This window comes from Rana temporaria, chromosome 1 (assembly GCF_905171775.1).
Source record: "Rana temporaria chromosome 1, aRanTem1.1, whole genome shotgun sequence".
Lineage (NCBI taxonomy): Eukaryota > Metazoa > Chordata > Amphibia > Anura > Ranidae > Rana > Rana temporaria.
The window spans coordinates 238,609,918-238,627,645 of record NC_053489.1 but is presented as its reverse complement, the minus strand read 5'-3'; positions in this window follow the sequence as shown (position 1 = coordinate 238,627,645).

The following is a 17,728-nucleotide window of genomic DNA, read 5'->3' as shown; positions in this document are numbered from 1 at the left end:
CTCACTATGCTTTAATAATATGTTTACACCGGACAAATGGGCGAAATTACTGATGTGTTTTTTTTTTTTTTTTTTATTCCTTCCAGTATTTGTGTTGCTGCCAGTTTTATTTATTGGTGGTACAAGATGATAACTTCAGTTTTTTTTCCAAGTTTCTGGTGAAAAGAAATTTAAATGAAGAGATGTATTTACTGTGTTATTATCTGAAAGGGAAAGTGTGCTATTTTATTATGTGGCAAATTTTGGATTGTTTTAGAGCCTTTTATGAGTATAAGATACTACTAAATTGAATCCAAAGTTCATTCCTTTCAAAGCTTTTCACTTCTGGGTAGTCGCTGATAGGTTTGGTCACCCACTGGCTTTGCACGTCTTTGGATGTTGCATGTGAGATCTCTGCACTGGAGTTCTAAGCTCCTCTGACTTTCACAAGGTGTTCTTCCTCATTTTGTGCAGCTTTACATGGAGGTTGTAGGCCTGAAATTCCTTCTGTAGCAAGGTGGGGGGGACTTGGATCCAGATCTTGCTGCTACATTTCTCAAGAATAACAAGTCAATAAGTGGTTCCGCTCTCCAGCATTTATATCAGTTTTAAGTAACCTAAAGTAGGAAAATCTGCGTTCATGGTCCTGCAAATTGGGCATGTTACGCTTTTTGCATGTAAAAGTTAGTGCTAACATTTATATGCTTACATGTAGCGCTGCTCCAGTTCGACATTTAAATATAATCGATGTGTAGCCAGTGCCATCGCCATTGCTTATTACACTCTATTGATGTTTACATTCAACCCAACAAAGTCATTCATACAGTGATGGCTCATGCACAGATCTAGCTTGGCTTTGTCAGTAAGAATTGTGCAGGATTATTCTGCGAACATACGGCTGCCATATCAATGACTCATTCGGTGTAATTCGTGGTGGTGCTGCTGGCTACATATTGATATTTACATGTCGGCCCATGCAGCAACCAATAGGGTCTGTGTACAGTAGACACGTGTAAATGCTGCACAAACGCTACATGTGTACCCACAACTGTTTAAGCAGGATCTTGCTGCCAGCAGGATCCTGCATAAATTGTATACACCCATTTAGATGGTCCCCAAATCGGCACACAAGGCATTAAAGAAGTGATTGGCATTTATACATTGGTGTCCTTATGAACATATCAAAACATTAGTTCCATCTGACAGCAGCTGAGCGTCTTTACTCTACTGGGAATGACAGCAGCTTATTGCAGAGCTTATACTAAGAGAAGCTGATACAATGAAATGGTTTTCATATGCTCTTCACAGTCCTTTTATTCATGTGATTGAGATCACAAACAGTCCAATACAAAGCATGAAACATACAGGCAGCTCTTTCCAAATCCGTTTATCCTGTACAGATTATATATATATATATATATATATATATATATATATATATATAATATATATATATATAACATGTATGTATGTATGTGATTTATGCACAGTCATTTACTATTTAAAGAAAATGTGGTTTTGTCGGGGCAGATTTACTGAGATGAAAAGCAAGAAATTGCTATTTTATTTAAAAATGACAGAAGAAAAGTTCGGGATGTCTCTTGGGCAACATCAACCGACATCCAGTCCAATTTTCATGTACATGTAGTGCTTTTAAAGAACAGATAAACAGAACTTTACGTAAAAATTTCACCTGTAAACGGGAGAAATCTGATCTGTGACAAAGGCTAAAAGATAATGTATTTGTATATAGAAATATATATCGTTCTTTTTAAAAATTGTAAAAGTTGTACATTTCTCAATGAACCTAATTTTTTTAAAGCATTTACCGGCTGTGTTTTTTCCATTTTATAGATAAAGTATATATAAATATATATAAATATATATATATACACATTTACAAATATCTATAAATAGCCGTAAGAAAAAAAAAAGATGGGAAATTAGAACCCCAACAGACGAAAAAAAAAAAAAAAAATGGAGAAAACGTTTTTTGGAGTTCCAAAAGAAATTTTAATCCCACCTCTGGTACCTCACATTCAGAAAAAAACTAAAACTTTGATAATAAAAGGAAAATGAAAAACAAGAAATTAAAAGTTAAAGATTCTTCAGTATAAATGTGCTTCATATATACCTTGTGAACAAAAAGGTCTATACTTTTACACACTTTTTTAGATGAATAAATTATTGATTTATTGATAACAGCCCTGAGACTTGTTTTTTTATGGATGATGATGGATGATGAATGTTGTTTCTAGGAGATTATGTAGAAATTCTCTTTTAAAGTATACTTGTTACAGACCTCAGCAACATACTACGTGGTTCAGTGTAAAGAAATCTCCAAAGTGCAAAATGTTGCCATAAATAAATGGGTAACTTGCATTTCTATTTATCTTTTATCTGTGGCTTATGGGTTCAGCAAACAGACCTGCTAAATTTGACAGTGCATTTTTATCCAGCAGTAAACACTTCCCATCAGTAATTGGAGAGCAAGTCTTACCTGAAGGGAACAGGTCTATAAATTGTGGCATTCAATATTACAGGTGATAATGCAACCAGCAGTGAAAAATGCAACCAAACGAGTGCACGTAAGTTTACTGTGATTTCTACCCAGCTGGTGCAGATAGTAGTTCTCTCATAAGTTTGCATTGGTGTACTGAATCTTTTGTGAGGACCTAAAAGCTCATTATGTGATTAAGGGTAACTGAGTTCTTACACTGAAGAAATGGCAGCGCTCCAAGATCATCAAAATTCTTATTTAATAAACTAACATCTACCGATCGAACTGTTTGTAACACTTGGGATGTTCGTCTATTAAATAAGAATTTTGATGGATCTTGGAGTGCTGCCATTTCTTCAGTGTTGATCGTATGCGGAGGTGAGCCAAGGCAGGCACCTGTGATATCATTAGGCTTCCTGTCTCACCTGGAGAGTTCTTTTGTTTGAGTAATAACAGTTCAACTGCACTCAGGCTCTTACCAGGCTCATCCTTTCCCAACTTGCATACCAATTATTACAGATCTAGAAACATTCATAGAGCGTTACCGTGTTTTGAGGTGACTTTTGACAGCATATATTTTTTAAGTAGATTTTGAAGGCAGCTAGGGTCATCGGAAGCCCTTGTCTGCCCAGAAACTTTAAAGGCCCTGGGGTGTGTGATTATGTCACTACTGGAGCATGCTCTGATAATATAATGCCTCATCTCATCAGTTATTTTTGTCCCATAATCAATATTGATTGAATTAATATTTCAAGAACCGTTAAAATTCAAGATCTGTAAGATACAGTTGAACAAGCTAAAAAAAAAAGTTGATGTACAGTAAGATTTACAAGCGCTGTATCCATTACGTAGTTTATAACTCAAACCCAGCCTGCATGTGCAAGCCAATTCTTTGACCAATGCTGGAATCGGTATTGTGTTTACAGAGTTAGGATCCCTCTTATAAGCTTGGTACCCGGTCACAAGTACAGTTTTTGGATTACCTAAGGCCCCCCGTACACACGAGGGGATCTCCGCTGGAAACGGTCCCCCGGACCGTTTCCAGCGGAGATTCCTCCTCCGGATTTGGATCCGATGGCGTGTACTCACCATCGGATCAAAATCCGCTCGGAATTCATCCGCGATGATGACGTGCGCGACGCTGGAAGGTAAGTACTTCCACGCATGCGTCAAATCATTACGACGCATGCGAGGGAGGGGAGCGGACGGATTGATCCGGTGAGTCTGTACAGACCACTGGATCAATCCGCTGGACCCGATTCAAGCGGATAAATTTCTTAGCATGCTAAGAAATTTATATCCGCTTGAAATGGATCGGGCCAAGGAATCTCCGCGGATAAATATCCGCTAGGCCGTACAGACGACCGGATTTGTCCGCTGGAACTGATTCGCGGATCAATTCCAGCGGATAGATCCGGTGGTGTGTACGAGGCCTAAGAATCATGGTGACATTTGCATAATCAGAAACTTGTAGTCGAGTCAGATTTATCGGGAATTCTTCCAGCAGGTAAATGCCCACCACCGAACTAAAGAAAAGCCTTCCTCTCACCTTTTCTCAAATTATATTGTAATCATTCTGTCTTCCTTTATTTTGTAAAGTGCTGCCCAAACTGTTGGCACAATATAAATCCTGTATAATAACACAAGATTCATAAATATATATGCAATGAGAATAGTTCTTTGCTGTTATGTTTTTGAATGCACTGTGTGGAATTGAATATGGATAACCTGCCACATTCTATAAGGACGGACGCTTCTCAGGAATTTAAGCATGTATTTGACAAATGCTGCCCATGTGAGTTATGTATCAACTAGACATTCAACATTTTCATGTTTTTTATCCAAGGTGCTGGAAAAAATGCATCTGTTAGACAGAAACTCACTAGTGTCTTTTATCCCTGGAAAGAAAATGCTGTGTACGTTTTCTGATTTGACAATCTTGTAGTTTTTTTCCTAGGAAAAATTAAAGTAGTTAAGTTAAAGGGTCACTAAAGGAAAACATTTTTTTTGCTGAAATGACTGGTTACAGGGTATAGAGACATAAAAGTTAACTGATTCCTTTTAAAAATGATTAAAAATAGATTAAATTTAATCATGTAATGTGCCTGTAGTTTCACTTTCGTTTTTAAACTGGTTTCATGTTTATGTGAAGTAACGAGACCCACAGAACAAAAACAAACAAATCCAGGACAGTGTTTAGTTTTTAAAATGAATCTGATTGGTTCTGAGGAGTTTTAGACACACAGCTTGGACCACAGTGAAAAGCTGCCATGAGATTTTTCATAAGGAGCCAGACAAGCAGGAAGTGTGGAGATCACAGCAACTTCAAAGCAAAAACGAACAATGAGGACATGAAACCAGTACTGCAGTAAGGTAAAGGAAGTTATTTAGCTAAAAAAAAAAATTCCTTTAGTGATCCTTTTAAGTTAAAACCACTTTCGTTTTTTTTTTTTCCTTTTCATTTTGCAGTCCAGTTTCTTTCTTGGGGAGATTTACTCCAACTGTCCTGCTCACCAATGTCACTGGGAACAAAGGCAAATGATCCAATATCTTAATTGTACAGTACAGGGTACAAGCAGAATATTCATATACAATGGGTTATAGTCTAGGCATGTACCTTTTAGGTGATTAGACACTGGCAAAGATTTAAAGGACACACTGCCTGGGTACCTTCATTAGAACCCTAACCTACTTTGTGAATTCTCTGTTTTGTTTAGTGTCTGAAGACGATTGACCTTTTCTCCTTTCAGGGAAACTCACCCTTCGCTTAAGTTTATTTTATGTTTATTTTATCTTCTGACTCTTACAACCAAGCACTCGCTGGCTTCTTGACAGCATAGAAGCAGTGTATCCCGATTGGTGCTGGGGAAGATGGCCTGTAATGTTTGGGCTTTGGATTTTGCATTGGCACCCACCTTAGTACTTTGTTAGCCTCCGGGTGCTATGCAGGTCCAGGGATATGGGCCATTACTTTTGGAACCCAGTCCATGAAGTTTAACTTCGAGGGTATGCCTACTGTGACGAACAAAGCCTGCACATTATTAGCAGTCCAGCATCATGGACAGGTAAGACAGGGTTACCTTGTATCTTTGACCTTTACTGTAAAAACAGGTTTGAAATGTATTCACTTCACAGGGCAAAATGTCAAAATTGGTGCCAAAATTCAACCTCTCAGAGCTCAGTCTCCTGGTTGCACACTTTAAAGCCACTTCTGCCTTGAGCCCCCTCTGAGGTACCTGGGCTTTTCCTCTTGCCCTTTTTGTCATGTGGATTTATTACAGGATGGTCTACATCTGAATTATCACGTACTCCTTACAGACCTGCTTACCCTTTACTCCGCACCCTATTCTGTGAGTAACCCACAGGGTAATACCGAAACTTCTTGTTACTGTGCTGGATACTGGACAAAAGACGACCTTCAACTAAGTGCCAGCCCCGGCCCGCCTCTGCACATCAGGTGGTTCAAAATGTTGTTTAGTCACCAAGTGACCCCAGGAGACGCCACACACAATCTTGTAGACACGTTTCACACAGTACAAATCTTAATCATTAATGATTAAGCACATTTGTACTGTGTGAAACGCGTCAACAAGATTGTGTGTTGGTATCTCCTTGGGGTCACTTGATGACTAACTAAACGGCATTTGGAACCACCTGATTTCTTCTTTACCCTGGATGCGGATTGTCTCTTGCCACGTTGCCTGCCACCAGATGCGGATTGTCACTTTTACTGCCACCAGCTGAAGCTTCCCACTGTTGCCTGCCACCAAAAAATACCAGATGCAGCTTGTCACTTTTTAAATATAAAGGCAATTTGGTGGCAGGCAACAGGGACAGCACAGGAGGATTCGCTCTCCAGCTTTCCAGTGAGTGAGGGCAGGCAGGGAGAGATGATGTAATCTCTCTGCTGCCCGTGCCTGCACAGTGTAAGGGCGGAACAGAAGTGATGCAGGGCGGGCGGTGAGTGATGATGTCATATTCTTGCTCCCTTGCCTGCCCAGCCAATTGTATGTGTAATGCCGCCCACCCGCTACACTCGTGACCCGGCTGGAAAAAGGCCACAGCCTGGTACAGCCTGTCACTTGTCATGTCGCCTTCCTTCAGATGCAGCTTGTCACCTGCCACTTCGCCTTCCTTCAGTTGCAGCTTATCACTTGCCTCCAGATGCAGCTTATCACCTGCCACTTCGCCTTCCTTCAGTTGCAGCTGGTCACTTGCCACGTCACCTGCCACCAGATGCAGCTTGTCACGTCGCCTGCCACCAAATGTGGCTTGTCACTTGCCATGCCGCCTGCCACCAGATGCGGATTGTCACCAACTGAAGCTTCCCACTGTTGCCTGCCACCAAAAAATACCAGATGCAGCTTGTCATTTTTTAAATATAAAGGCAATTTGGTGGAAGGAAACAGTGACAGCACAGAAGGGGGGTTCTCTCCCCAGCTTTCCAGTGAGTAAGGGCTGGCAGTGAGAGATGTAATCTCTCTGCTGCCCACGCCTGCACAGTGTGAGGGTGGAACTGCAGTGATGCAGGGTGGGCTGTGAGGGATGATGTCGTCTCTCTGCTCCCTCGTCCGCCCACCCGTTGTCTGTGTCATGCTGCCCACCAGCCTCACAGCCCAACTGGAGAGAGGACAGGCCTGGTGGTTGGGGACCCCTGTCCTAGAGGACACAGAAGGAAATGCAGAGGATATTAAGCAAACACTAGAGCATAGGTGTCGAACACAAGACCTGCGGGCCGAATCCGGCCCCCCAGGCCATTTCATGTGGCCCTCACACCTCTGCTGCAGCTGCAGGAGAGCTCTGGCCCTTGCTTTCTGCTTTCAAGCACTGCATCAAGCTTCTTCCCAGCAGTAGCATAAGGAAAGGGTGGTTGCACTGTGATGTAAGGGAGAGTGGGGGACTCAACTTGGACATCTAATCTTACAGATACAACCGACCCTTTTGAGAACAATCATAATGCTGATGCGGCCCACAATTAAATTGAGTTTGACACCCCTGCACTAGAGGAAGCTGCAGAAGATTTTTCTCATGCAGATTGTCCATATATTGAAGAGGGCGCTTCATGCAACATGCTTGCCAATGTTGAAAAAGTTTTTGCCTCTGTCTGCAAAAGCCTTGGCATTGTGCAAACTGACTGTTTTGCCATGTCCCTTTGGGTACAAAGAGACCTACAAAACTCTGCAAAAATTCCCTGTTTATGACTGATAAAATGTGCAGGCTGTGATGACTGTCAAACAAAACAAAAAACCCTCTACCCAGTAAATAAAGAGTTCACAAAAGTGGGCAAAGCATCTGATTGTACCTATTGAAGATTCTCCTTCTTTCAAAAAATATTTTTGAGATGCCCTTTAAAGCTCTCTTTATTCTTGCAGATGCAGCCCTGCAACCAGCTGTGGCTAAATTTCAGTATGTCAAATTGCAGATATTTGTACTTGGGCAATAACCAACATGACCCTCTATTTCAAGATGGGCTGTTAGGCCCCGTACACACCATCGGATCTATCCGCTGAAAACGGTCCGCCGGACCATTTTCAGCGGACAGATCCGCTGCGTCCGGCTGCCGGATTTCTGTCTGATGGTTGTACACACCATCAGACAGAAATCCGCGCGTAAACAATACGCGGGGCGTGGCCGCGGCGACGTGGGCGGCCCTGGAAGGTCAAAGCTTCCAAGCATGTGTCGAATCAGTACGACTCATGCGAGGGATGGCGGTCGGACGTGTCCGGTGAGTCTGTACAGCATGCTAACCAATTTTGGTCCGCTAGAAACTGTCCGACCTGCCGGACAATTGTCCGCTCGGGCCTACACACGACCGGATCTGTCCCCTGAAACTGGTCCGTCGGACCAGTTTCAGCGGATAGATCCGGTCTTGTGTACAGGGCCTTACACAACAATTACAGCCATTGCCTTCTGATCTAGTTTTTCTGTGTAAATGGGACAAATTTACAGAATGGCTCTGATCTCCATATACATGGCACAGAATCTTATGGCTAAAAGTTTGGATAGCCGAAGCTCTCTGCAAAAGACGCTTTACACATACAGTATCTCACAAAAGTGAGTACACCCCTCACATGTAAATATTTTATTATGTTTTCATGACAACACTGAAGAAATTACACTTTCCTACAATGTAAAGTAGTGAGTGTACTACAGCTTGTAGAACAGTGTTCATTTGCTGTCCCTTCAAAATAACTCAACACACAGCCATTGTCCAAATCTCTGGCAACAAATGTAAGTACACCCTTAAGTGAAAATGTCCAAATTGGGCCCAAAGTGTCGATATTTTGTGTGCCATTATTTTCCAGCACTGTCTTAACCCTCTTGGGCATATAATTCACCAGAGCTTCACAGGTCGCCTCTGTAGTCCTCTTCCACTCCTCCATGATGACCAAACGGAGCTGGTGTAAGTTAGAGACCTTGCGCTCCTCCACCTTCTGTTTTGAGGATGCCCCACAGATGCTCAATAGGGCTTAGGTCTGGAGACATGCTTGGCCAGTCCATCACCTTTACCCTCTAGCAAGGCGCAGTGGTCATGCTCTGCTTCAGTATGTCACAGTACATGTTGGCATTCATGGTTCCCTCAATGAATTGTAGCTCCTCAGTGTCGACAGCACTTATGCAGCCCCAGACCATGACACTCCCACAACCATGCTCGACTACCCCCATTGAAGTCTTATAAACCAAAATTGAAAAAAAAGTGCCCATTTTTAAGGGCTTTAATGCAAGTTATTGGGCATACAAAGGATATGGGGGTCCAGGTACTGCCCTGGGGGACATTTATCAATGAAAACTTGGAAAATTCCTTTAAATGTAGTGCCTGGGGGGTCCCCTTTAGTTTGCCTGTAAAGTGGTGCATATGTGCCGTGTATAGAACCTGCTGCAGCATAAATGACATTCATTAAGTCAGGCTTTGGAGAATGAGGGAGCCCATGCACCGCAAGTTTGTGGAGGCATGAGAAGTCCTCAGGGATTACAGTATGTGGAACTGCCTCCTCCCAGCCATGCACTACTCCCAAGGGTTCTGTGAGTGGGAAAACCATCTCTTAAGGTTTGACGTATGTCTTCCTTTGCTTCACTGCCTCAAACTGCCAGAATCCTCCTCCACCTCCTACTATTATGTGTTCTGTGGCATCGAAAGAATGATGTCTGCATAAAGCAAGCCTTGAAAGGAAAGGGAGTCCTCTTCCTCCCGCTGCCCTGTCCATAATGCCACACAGTCTGCTTCAGCAGGAATACAACAGGGATAGTATAATTGTTGCATGCATTGTCACGGCTCACCATACTTGTCACCTCCTCAAATTGTGACTATACACTGCATGCATCCTTTAGCAGCAGTCATTGGTGTGGGGGGGGGGGGGGGGGGAAGCAGAGCCAGCCTGTGTCTGTTGTTGTGCTACACTTACATAGGTACTCCTTAACCTCCCTGGCGGTATGATTCTTTCAGAAAAAACATGCTGAAAGCGGTACCATTATTTGCAAGGAAATTTGGCGTTGTATATTGTAGGTCTGTCATTTTTAGAAATAACTCACTTAAATCTGACCAAACAAGATTCTAATAGGCATCCCGGGTATGACATTTTTTTAAAAACAAAATTATAAATTATAATATAATAAATAATTATAACAAATAATAATATAATTATAATACAAATTATTCAATAATGTAATCAAATTAAAATCACTGAAATTTGCTAAGTTGCAGAATTGTTGCTGTCATTATTTTTTTTTTTTTATGACGAATTTCCCCACAAATCGCTATCGCACAATTCTGCAAGTGATTATAATTTATTATCGCTGTTTTTTAGCTGATCTAAAACTATTTTTGACATAAAGGGACACTTTTGGTTGCTATGGACAATCTACAGTTTGCAGGGAGAAAGAAACGTTTTTATTATATAAAATGACATGCATGACACAGGACAGACCACTAGGGACAAGGGGGGTGTGTTTTTTTTACATACAGTACTGTAATCTATAAGATTACAGTATACTGTATGTAAGGTGTTTGTTTACGTTTTTGAATTTGGCGCCGTTCTCCGTCCCCGTGCGTCGTAACGTCGCAGGGAACGGAGATCGGCGTCACACGGAGGCACTATGTGAATCGAGCGAGGTCCCGCTCGCTCACACAGCGCGGTGGCATCGCTGGATCCAGGGACAAGGTAAGTAAAAAGTGCCTGTGGATCTAGCGAGGCAAGCCCGAGACTGACTCGGGGTTACCGATCGTAGCAGGAAAATCTAACCCCGAGTCAGTCTCGGGAACACCGCCAGGCAGGTTAAGGGCCCTCTGCTGCATTGCCAAAGTTGAGTTCCACCTGGTAGGCATGTCACAAATCAGGTGGTTTATGGGCAGGTGGAATTCCCGTTGAATTTCAGCCAGCCAAGCACTGGCTGTGTATGACCGCCTGAAACGTATACAGACTCTTCTGGTCTGCTTTAGTAGATCTTCCATCCCTGGGTATCTGTTTAAGAAATGCTGCAAATTGAGGACATGTACCAGGCATGGCACATGTGTCAACTTTCCCTATCTTAGGGTGGGCGGGAGGTTAGTCCATTATCGCACACCGCTATTCCTGGCTCCAGCTAGCCTGGCATGAACCATTTCTGGGCCTGCCCCTGCAGAGCTCAATTGATATCTGCTCTGGTGTGGCTCCTGTGCCCTAGACAGAACAGCTCAAGCACTGCATCGCAGCTGATGAATCTTGCATCATCTGCACCAGCTGTATGGAGATGTGGCAGCAAAACAAGCTGCAGCACTGAGCTCTGTCTTGCATCCTTCCAAGTTGCAAGCAGAGTTGCCCAGTGTGCTGTGAACAAAATATTGTCCCTGACCATGCTTGCTGGTCCACATGTCAGCAGTAACGTGGACCTTGCTAATTACTGCCTTGCCCAACGATGCCACAACATTGCCTTCCATGTGATGGTACAGGGCTGAAATGGCCTTACGTGCAAAGAAATAGTGTCTGGGAACCTGTCATTGTGGTACAGCGCATTCTGAAAATTCAGGGAAGGGAGCTTAATCTACTAGACGGAAAGGCAAGAGTTGTATAACCAGCAGCTTTGACCAGCTTGAATTTAGATGCTGTGCATGTGGGTGTTTACTGCAGCAGCTGGGGAAGAGAAATTCGCCTGCTATAGTCTGCAGCTGGTGGTGTGCTGCAAGAACCTGTGACACCCTTCACTATACCATCATCTTTGTCAGTGGAGGCTGCTGAGAGGTCATGAGATATAGAAGGGGTAGACCTTAAAGGTGAAAAAGAGCAGAATTGCTTCCCTTTTGTGTGGTTTTCAGCTGCTCTTGCCAATGGGCTGAGTGTAGGATGTTAAATGCCTTGTCAAGCATGTGGTACTGTGGGAAGTGGGCCTTGAGTTAACCGTTCCACAATGTGCAGTAAACGTGCACCGACCACTTCAATATACTGCAGTAAAACTGTACTGACACACTTCAGTATACTGCAGTAAAGGTGCACTGACCCACTTCGGTATACTGCAGTAAAAGTGACACGTCAATATATTGCAGTAAACATGCACTGACTTTAATATATTGCAGTAAAAGTGCACTGCTGCACTTCAATGTAACTCAGTTAAACTGTACTGGTGCATTTCAGTATACCGTAGTAAAAGTGTACTGCCGCACTTTAGTATACTGCAGTAAAAGAGCACTAACGCACTTCAATATACTGCTGTAAACGTGCGCTGACGCCCCTTAATATACTGCAGTAAAGTGCACTGACACAATTTATTATACTGCAGTAAAACTGCTCTGATGCACTTCGGTATACTTCAGTAAAAGTGCACTAAAGCACTTCTATATACTGCAGTAAACGTGCACTGACGCACTTTAATATACTCCAGTAAAAGTACACTCATGCCCCTTAATATCCTGCAGTAAAATTGCACTGACACACTTTATTATACTGCAGTAAAAGTGCACTGATGCACTTTATTATACTGCAGTAAAAGTGCACTGACGCACTTTAATATACTTCAGTAAAGGTGCCCTGGTGCACTACTATACTGCAGTAAAACTGCCCCGACACTCTACACTGACCCACTTAATATACTGCAGTAAACCAGCCCTGACACACTTACGCTGCACTATCACTAGATTCACACTACACGAATACTGTACACATAATATAATCACAATAGCAAGCTAAAGATGGGTACACACTAAGAAAATCGGGTGAACGTTTGTCCAATTTTTCTTGATGTTTCACATCAAATCAGAACCGTTGAAAGAAAATTTGTATGAAAAGGCTTACGAATATTCTCATATAACAAAGGCTTTTTTGTTTGTAATAATGTGCAATCTTTCTTTTCAGATTTTTCTTGTACGAAAACGGTTAACATTAAACAAAAATTGTTTGTTGTGTTCCCGCACAAGACAAATTTGGGCGTTTGTTCCTTCGGGAAATTTCGTATGAAAATTCTGAATCGGCTGTCGAAATTTGTGTACACATATGAAAATCGAACGAAAATTCTTTGGATGAAAATGTTCGCCCGATTTTCTTATAGTGTGTACAAACCTTAACTCGCTAGTAGCAATGATCAGAGCCCTGTTCTATCTATCTCCAATCCAATATCACACTGCAAATGGCTGCTCTGGGAAGGAATTTTTTATAGTGTGTGGTGGGTCTTTGAGCAATATGCCATGATTGGGCACAGTCATCATTACTTTCTCCAATCATGGCTCTGGCAGTGTTCTGTGTCCTGATTGGGCAATCCTTCATTGCTTAACCACTTCCCGCCCGGTCAATAGACAATTGACGTCCGGGAAGTGGTTCTGTTATCCTGACTGGACGTCTATTGACGTCCAGCAGGATAACATGCCGGGGCGCAAAGTGTGGCGATTGGTGGAGGCTCTTTACCACGTGATCAGCCGTGTCCAATCATGGCTGATCACAATGTAAATGGGAAGAGCCATTGATCAGCTCTTCCTTACTCGCGTCTGACAGACGCGAGGAGAGCACACACTGGACCACCAGGGAAGCTGCCAGAACCACCAGGGAAGCCTTTAACATGTTGATGGCCAGGTACATCCCCCATGGCCATCCACATGTTTCAAAACATGCCCAACATGTGCCAATCAGTGCCCACAAATGACTGGCACCATAATAGTACATAAAAAAGTGATGCCCAGCAATACCACCACCATAGTAATCAGTGCCACCCATCAGTGCCCATATTTGTCACCCATATGTACCATCAGTGCCACATACCAGTGCCTGTCATCAGTGCTTATCAGTGCCACCTCATTGGTGCCCGTCATTGAAGAAGAAAACTTATTTATTTACAAAAAATATTAACAGAAACAAATAACTATTTTTTTTTCAAAATTTTCTGTCTTTTTTTTATAAGTTACGCAAAAATTTTAAAATCGCAGTGGTGATCAAATACCACCAAAAGAAAGCTCTATTTGTGGGAACAAAATGATAAAAAATTTGTTTGGGTACAATGTAGCATGACCGCGCAATTGTCATTCAAATTGCGACAGTGCTGAAAGCTGAAAATTGTCTTGGGCAGGAAGGTGCGTAAGTGCCTGGCATTGAAGTAGTTAAGCTTATCATGGCTTCCAATGCACTGTGCAGTGCATTGTGAGGCGTTCGGCAAACAAACGGTCAAACGCCGTGTTTGCCAAATGGACGAAGAGCCAACACTACTCACCACTTTCATCTTTCAAATCAACCAAAGACTGTACAAGTTAGATTAGCAAAATGCCCTGAACCACCTCTGGTCCCATGGAGTCATGCCAATACCGCCACTAGACAGTTTCATAGGTATCTATGCAAACCTGTTCACGGTATGAAAGCCCAATGTGGGTAAATGCCCTATTCTGGATTTAAAATCCCTCAAATGCCTACAAATTACAAAATTCCACATGGAATTCCCAAGGTTAGTAATTGCCAAGAGAATACATGGCTTCCATAGACATCCAAAGTGCTTATCTACAGTGGGGCAAATAAATATTTAGTCAGCCACCAATTGTGCAAGTTCTCCCACTTAAAAAGATGAGAGGCCTGTAATTGTCATCATAGGTATACCTCAACTATGAGAGACGAAATGTGGAAACAAATCCAGACAATCACATTGTCTGATTTGGAAAGAATTTGCAAATTATGGTGGAAAATAAGTATTTGGTCACCTACAAACGAGCAAGATTTCTGTCTCTCACAGACCTGCATCTTCTTCTTTAAGAGGCTCCTCTTTCCTCCACTCATTACCTGTATTAATGGCACCTGTTTGAATTTGTTATCAGTATAAAAGACACCTGTCCACAACCTAAAACAGTCACACTCCAAACTCCACTATGGTGAAGACCAAAGGGATGTCGAAGGACACCAGAAACAATTGTAGACCTGCACCAGGCTGGGAAGACTGAATTTGCAATAAGCAAGCAGCTTGGTGTGAAGAAATCAACTGTGGGAGCAATAATTAGAAAATGGAAGACATACAAGACCACTGATAATCTCCCTCAATCTAAGGCTCCATGCAAGATATCGCCCCGTGGGGTCAAAATAATCACAAGAACGGTGAGCAAAAATCCCAGAAACACAGGGGGACCTAGTGAATGACCTGCATAGAGCTGGGACCAACGTAACAAATGCTACCATCAGTAACACACTACGCCGCCAGGGACTCAGATTCTGCCGTGCCAGAAGTGTCCCCCTGCTTAAGCCAGTACATGTCCGGGCCCGTCTGAGGTTTGCTAGAGAGCATTTGGATGATCCAGAAGAGGATTGGGAGAATGTCATATGGTCAGATGAAACCAAAGTTGAACTGTTTGGAGGAGGGAGAATGCCGAGTTGCAACCAAGGAACACCATACCTACTGTGAAGCGTGGGGGTGGCAACATCATGCTTTTGGGCTGTTTCTCTGCAAAGGGAACAGGTCGACTGATCCGTGTACATGAAAGAATGAATGGGTTCATGTATCGTGAGATTTTGAGTGCAAACCTCCTCCCATCAGCAAGGGCATTGAAGATGAAACGTGGTCTTTCAGCATGACAATGACCCCAAACACACCGCTGGGCAACGAAGGAGTGGCTTCGTAAGAAGCATTTCAAGGTCCTGGAGTGGCTTAGCCAGTCTCCAGATCTCAACCCCATAGAAAACCTTTGGAGGGAGTTGAAAGTCTGTTGCTCAGCGACAGCCCCAAAACATCACTGCTCTAGAGGAGATCTGCATGGAGGAATGGGCCAACATACCAGCAACAGTGTGTGACAACCTTGTGAAGACTTACAGAAAACGTTTGACCTCTGTCATTGCCAACAAAGGATATATAACAAAGTATTGAGATGAACTTTTGATATTGACCAAATACTTGTGCAAAAAATGGAGGGTTGGGACTTTAAATGAGATGCGATTATAGCAATATGCGATTAAGTATATATATATGGAAAATATTCAAATTGGTTTCACCCATGTTTTTTGTCTTTCCAGTGCTCTCATTTGCCAGACCAACTATAGATAGGGGCAGGTCTAGGTTGCCATCTGCTCCCTGTCTATTGATTAGCACACCTGTGCTCCTCCTTTGGAGGCTTTAAAAATCATAGTTAGGACTGCAGCTACACAGAGTGCCGTGACGCTTGGCCTGCAACTTCCCAGGTATTTGCAAATAACTGCAACTAAACCTCTGTTTTAATTACATACAGTTAGACAGATTAATTTGGTTCAGTGCTTCTTGGGCTGGTATTTTTGAGCCTGGTCATTATGGAAACAATTTTTATATTTTCCATATATATACTTAATCGCATATTGCTATAATCGCATCTCATTTAAAGTCCCAACCCTCCATTTTTTACACCCTTACAGGGATGGAGGCCTGTGGTGGTGCTACCACATGCCTCATACAAAGTCCCAACCCCATTTTATTTTTCTAACATTGACCAAATACTTATTTTCCACCGTAATTTGCAAATAAATTCTTTCCAAATCAGACAATGTGATTGTCTGGATTTGTTTCCACATTTTGTCTCTCATAGTTGAGGTATACATATGATGACAATTACAGGCCTCTCTTGCACAATTGGTGGCTGACTAAATACTTTTTTGCCCCACTGTACATGTTCCAATTTTCCCATTTACCCACCCCATCAGTGCATTCTGTTCTTCATTTTGGCAAGCTACCACTTCCAGTTTGTTACACTGCCCTGTGGCTTATCTTCTGTTCCCAGGGTGTTGACAAAGGTCTTGGCACTTATGCCTGCCCTGCTCAGAACTCAGGGCATTCAAATCAGACTTTCTACATGACCTTTTTCTGAAGGACTCAGATTTCTTGCAGCTATCGGTAAATGTCCACAAGACAATTCAGTTACTTCAGGACTTGAGCTGTGTGACCAATTTCAATAAAGCTGCTCCCCATCCTTCCCTTGGCCTGGAATATTTGACTGCAGTCCTAGATACATCACAAGCAAAAGTCTTTCTTCCAGAAAAAGTTATTTCTCTAAGAGCACGTCTGCAAACATTCAATGGATTATTCCGATTCTTCAGGCTTTCGGTGTTGGGGAATGAACTTTTTAAAATTCTGCCCTCCAGCTGGAATACATAGGCTTCATTCTAGAGATTGCCGAGGCCTTTTTTTTGATAAACAGGTTTCTCCCTATCTCAGATTTTGACCTCATTATTAAAAGAACCTCAGTGAGATTCTCCATGAGAGTCCTAGGCCTCATGGTTGCCTTATTCAAGGCTGTTGCTTTGTTCCAATCAAGCCCCCTCCAAAGCAACATTCTGTTAGCCTGGAACAAACACTTCATCTCCCAACTTGCCTTTGCTTCTCAAGCAAGCAAGGAACTACATAGCTTGGTAGATCTCCAATCAAGGTATGGAAATGGAAAAGTCCTTTTGTCCCACAGCCATGAAAGGTGGTAATAACATATGCCAGCCTCACAGGTTGGGTAAGAGTATTCCAATCTTACAGTTCATGGAACCTGGTCACCCAGGAAAGCAAGTTCCCCATCTCCATCTTGAAGCAAAGGGGGATGCATTTTTTTTCTGCACCACTTCACAGACCTCAATTAGGGTAGTACCCGATAGATGTCAGGCAGCCTTAAAGCTTTGGACTTCATGACATCCAGGGTCATGAACAAGTTATCCCTGTTTGTGCCCAGGATCAATTTTACACCCCCCCCCCCCCCCAAATGCAAATTCTTTGACTGCTCTGCAAAATAAAGGGAGAGAACAGATCAATGATTTCTCATTGCACTAAATTGGTCCAGACAAAACCTGTTAAGCAGACATACTCTAACTCGGT